Source organism: Phoca vitulina, unplaced genomic scaffold, assembly GCF_004348235.1.
Source record: "Phoca vitulina isolate PV1807 unplaced genomic scaffold, GSC_HSeal_1.0 scaffold23, whole genome shotgun sequence".
Taxonomy (NCBI): domain Eukaryota; kingdom Metazoa; phylum Chordata; class Mammalia; order Carnivora; family Phocidae; genus Phoca; species Phoca vitulina.
In genome coordinates, this window is record NW_022589726.1 from 16,389,585 (window position 1) to 16,395,247 (window position 5,663).

At 38.9% G+C, this 5,663-nt stretch overlaps 1 pseudogene; it reads right to left on the reverse strand.

Moving 5' to 3' along the window:
* Nucleotides 1-940: 940 nt before the first annotated feature.
* On the reverse strand, nucleotides 941-3,608 carry LOC116642599 (annotated as a pseudogene).
* Nucleotides 3,609-5,663: the final 2,055 nt, after the last annotated feature.

A 5,663-nucleotide genomic window follows, 5' to 3' on the forward strand; every position in this document is an offset into this window, starting at 1 on the left:
ACTTTGTTTGTTTGTTTTTATTGTGTATTGCTGACACACAATGTTACATTAGTTTCAGGTGTACAACATTGCAATTCAGCAAGTCTACACATTGTGCTATGCTCACCATAAGAGTAGCTACCATCTGTCACCATACAACAAGATTACAATAGCATTGACTACATTCCCTCTGTTGTACCTTTTATTCCTGTGACTTATTTATTCCATAAGTAGAAGCCTGTACCTCCCATTCTGTTTCGCCCATTGTGCCCATCACCGCAACACCTTCTATCTGGCATTTGTGATTTCGTCCTAATATATGTTCACTGTATTGTTCTCTGTATTGATGAGTCTGTTTCTGCTGTGTTTCCTGGTTTACTTGTTCATTTTGCTTTTTAGATTCTACATAGAAGTGAAAGCGTCTGGTATTCGTCTTTCTGTATTTGGCATATTTTACTTGGCATAGTATCCTCTGTGTCTATCAATGTTGTAATGGCAAGATCTCATCCTTTCTTTATAGCTGAGTAATATTCCATTATACACAAACACACACATACACACACACACACACACACACACACACACACCCCACTTCTTTCTCTATTAATCTCTCAACATACACTTGGGCTGCTTCCATATCTTGACTATTTTGAATAATGCTGCAAAAAAGTTGGGGTTGCATGTATCTTTTGGAATTAGTGTTTTTGATAAAATATTTTTAATATTTATAATACAAAGGAAAATGATTTATGTTCCATAACCCCTGGTTTTGTATTCACAATTATAAATCACTTACATGGAACCTACAGATACTTTAAAGGAGGACAGAACTCAGCCACTTTTGTGATATAAAGAATGTTTAACAAATGAGCTCAACATTTCCTGTAGCTGTGACATGGATGTAGGAAGATAACAGAAGTTTTAAATTTCGTTTTTCTCTTGTTAAATCTTCATGATAACGTTAGCTCATACTAATCAGAACTTTGATTTCTTTGTATGAGACAGTACTGCAAGGACCAAACCTTTGAAGGTTAGTGTCTTTCTGGTTCCTTAGGGGGTAAATGAAGGAATTCAGCATGGGGGCAACAGAGTTGTTATTGAGAATAGCTACTCCTGTGGTTAATGAAGACTTTTTTTCCCCCTGCTGAGTAATTATCATATATGGAAATAGAAATGACAATCATGTGAGAAATATAAGTGGAGTAAAACTTTTTTTCTCTCACTGGCAGATGTGATGTATATTAGGACAATATCACAAATGCCAATGTAAATAGCAAAGTAACCAGAACAAAGTAAAAACCAATTACTTCTAGGAACCATGTATCTGAGAAAATAGTTGTACAGGCAAAAGATAGGCACAGGCAAAGTTATCCATGACATTATCCAGTTGGAGCAGAAGCATAAGGTGTGGGGAAATGGTCGGGAACCTGCTCAGCCATGCATAGAGCACAAATAGGATGCATAGTTACCTGTTTATGATGGTGGTGTAATGAAGGGGTTTACAAATGGCCACAGAGTGGTCAAGAGACATGGCAATTAGAATGGGAAATTCATTCACCTCCATGAAGATAAAGAAAAATTGTTGGACTATACCACTGTTAGGAGAAAGCATTTTATCCTTGGTGATGATTGTACCCAGAAATCTACCAATACATACAGTTGTAAATGAGATTTCTAAGATAGAGTAGTTTCAGCTAAGAAACACATAGGCATCTGTAGATGGAAGTCTACCAAGGTTAGAGTAATGATAGCCAGGTTGCCAGTGACACATAATATGTATGTGATAAATAAAAAGAATAAAATCACAACCAGAATATCAGGATCATCAGAAATGCTCAGCAGGACAAACTCTGATTATTGCATGGGTTTTCATTTCCCTCTCTCTCTTTTTTCTTTTTTTAAAGATATGTGACAGCATTGATGAGTCTGGGGGACTTTAGGGTAAGTGAAATAAGTCAGTCACAGAAGAACAAAAATTACATAATTCCACTTATATGAGGTGTTAAAATTAGTCTAACTCATGGAAATGGAGAGTAGAAAAGTGGCTGCTTTGGGATGGAGCAGGGTGGGCAATGGGGAATTGCTGTTAGCTGGTAGGAGTTCAGTTCCGTATGATAAATAAATAGTGAAGATGGAAGATGAATATTGTTGAAGAACATTGTTTTCTGTACCACATTTTGCCTAAAGTTAACAGTACTGTATTGTAGATAGTCCAAGATGGTGGATGAGTAAGAGACTTTAGTTTTGTGTGGTCCCAGGAATTCAGCTAGATAGCTTTCAAATCATTCTGAACACTTGTGAACTCAACCAGAGATCTAAGAAAAGAAGAGCTGCAACTCTACAAATAGAAAAGTGACCAATTTCTGTAAGGTAGGAGGTGCGCAGAGGTGAATCTGAGGCAATCTATGGGAAGCTAAACCACGGGGGGAGGGAGTCTTTGTCAGCTGGCTACGGGAAAATGATATAGCAGAGAGCATAAAATCAGAACTTTTAGAAGTCTGCTCCATTGAGGGCCATCCGTGTCTGAAAGGTGCTCAGGTGGCGAAACGGGGTGGAATCCTAGGTGGCACGGTGTGGTCTCAGGATCCCCAGGGTCACAAGAAGACCAGGGGTGCCTGAGTGTGGCAGGGTTCCCAGGCATTGGAGCAGGGAAGCTGGCCGCAATCAGCGAGCCCAGGAAGGGGCTCCCAGCTCGGGGTTGCCATATACCATGTACCGCAGCACAGTTGGGCAAGCGCTCTCTGAGCGGGGGCCCAGGATGTGGCAGAACTGTGGTGAGACCCCCCTTCTTTCCCCAGAAGGAGTGGCATGGGTGCGAACCACAGGAGTCTGCATGGATTGGAGACTCCAAATGGGGTTGTGTGCCTGAGATCCAAACGCACTCTCACAGGGTGGGTGAGCCCGGAGTGTGGATGGAGACCAGGGAGACAGGATGATCGACTGCTTTTCCCTGAAGGTGCACTGAGGAGTGAGGCCCCTTGCTTTTGGCTCTGGGGCTGGAAACTGGGAGGCTGTCATTTTCATTCTCATCTTCAAAGAGGAAGGGAAAGCCTTCAGGGAACAAAAGCCACAGGGAGCAATCAGAGCAGATTATGTATCCTGGTCCCCTGGCAACGGCAGTGCAGGTCTGCCTAGGGCAAAGACCCTGGAGAGTCAGTGCAACAGGCCCTTTCCCCAGAAGATCAGCAAGAACATCTGGCTAAGACCAAGTTTACAGATCATAGGGAACTGCAAAACTCCTGTGCTAGGGGAAAACAGTATATAGAATTCATGTTTTTTTTCCCCAAGATTCTTTAGTCTTTCAATTTTAATATTTTTTCTCTCCTTCCCTGTTCAATTTCTTATTTTATCAACTCTTTTTTAAAAATCTTTTTAATTTTCATTTTTACACTTACATTCTATCCTTTCATTGTATTTAATTTTATTTTTGTATATATATAAGTGTTTCTTTTTTACAATTTTGGGATGCAGTTTCTTCTAACAAACAACATGAGGATGATGATGGTTAGGTTTCCAGTGACACTTGATACATAAGCCATAAATAAAAAGATAAAGATTACAACCTGAAGCTGTGGGTCGTCTGAGATGCCTAAGAGAACAAACTCTGTAATCATTGTATGGTTTCTCATGCTGCTTTTTATTTTCTTTAAGCAAAATCTACTGTTGAGAAACAGAGCAAAAAGAGAGTATGTGAATAGTAAAGCAATTGAAAATTTAACTGTTCCTATTATTAGCTCCAATGAAATGAAGCAATGAACCTTTTTTCCTTTGTGCAGTTTTGCAATATCCACTCAATTCCATTAAAGCAGAAACATTTTATACATTCTCTCTTGAAAAGGAAAACTATATTCACAGGGCTACTAAAAGTCCCTTCATGAGTGCCTTTACATTACCTGTATCCAAGTTGTCAATATGTGCAATACATCTCTTAATCATGTTTCTACAACAACATTTAGTAATTATATCTGGATTTACATGTTGAGATACCATGTTCCAGTTTCCAAGATTGTGTGCTTTTTAGAAGTGAAATATCTAATTTTGAGTTTTAATTTTGAGGCCATTAAAAAACTATTGTTTTGTAAGGCTTTTTTTTTGTGTGTGTGTGTGTGTGAATAGAATTCTATTCTTTTTTTTTTTTTTTTAAAGATTTTATTTATTTATTTGACAGAGAGAGAGACACAGCGAGAGAGGGAACACAAGCAGGGGGAGTGGGAGAGGGAGAAGCAGGCTTTCCCGCGGAGCAGGGAGCCCGATGCGGGGCTTGATCCCAGGACCCTGAGATCATGACCTGAGCCGAAGGCAGACGCTTAACGACTGAGCCACCCAGGCGCCCCGTTTTGTAAGGCTTTGATGGAAATTGATGACCCAACACAATTCCAGAACTTAATAATAGCTATAATTATGTTATTCTTAAAGTGCATTCTTTTAAATATGCTCTGTAGAAATAAACGTGTTTCCAATCACAGAAATAAGGACTAGAATTATCTTGGTCATAAATAAAAGTAAAGGTCTTAATTTATGGAAAGCAAAAGTGAAGCCAGAGATATTAATTTATACTCACATAGATAGACCTACATCAGTAATATAGTTCTTACTACATATTGATCCATTTATATAATTTTTATGTTCCTAATGTAAATTAACAATCAACTTTGTTTTGTAACTATATTTGCTTGGTTTTTTCACTCTTAAACTTGTTTTAGAACAAGAAGGAATTCATAAAGGAGTTTTTTAATGTCAATATATCTCATTGTCTTCTTTCTAGAAGACAAAGCAGGTAAAATAAAGAAAATTCTAAGATTTATTTTATAGAAATCACAAATTGCAAAAAGGTAGTCTACATGGCTTTTGCCTGTTTTGTTCTCTCTTTATCTTGGCAACCAGCATTTTATATATGCTATAGGTTCCCAATTATATTTGTTGTTCTTTTTATAGCATGAACTGGAAAAGTGTTGGGATTAATGTAGAGCATGAAATCATCCATAATGCCTGGCTTGCTAAAATGTAACACAGAGGCCGCTGGGGGCAAGGGAAGTTTCAGAGAAGGGCATAGGCCTTTGGAATGCCGAGGCCTGCATGACCACTCTGCCATAGGAATGCCATGGGGAGTTGCCGTCCTTGAAGCTTTCTTAGCCCAAACAGCTGCCCTGTGATCTAAGAGATGTATGCATTGTCCTTAGGCTATGTTTAATAAAACACGCAGATTAGCATATCATATCTTTCCTGTAAACAGATCCTCCTAGTTCCAGTAAGACCCCTTGTCACACATCACGGGCTTGAGAAACAGTGATGAAGATTTGTGATTATCTTGAAGGACCGAAAAAGGCAGGAGCAAAGAAAGGCAAATGGTCTTCGTCTCTGAGTGTTGACCCCCTTGCCTTCTCCTCTCTTTCACAGCAAAGTTTGGAGTAATCTTTCATCTGTCGGTATAGGGATTGCTGGCCATTCCCGGCAGACAAGTGAGTAGGTGATAAGTGTCAAAGCTGTATTGTGCCTTATTTTCCTTTATTGTTTTTTCTGATGATCAGAATTGTCTTCCTTTAGAAATAGACACATTTTTGTGACATATTTCAGGAAAATTGACATATCAAAAGGCAGAGACTGTTACTATATTTTTGAACAAACTGAAATATTAAAATGCTCACTGTTTGCAGATGACATGATACTCCATGTGGAAAACCCAA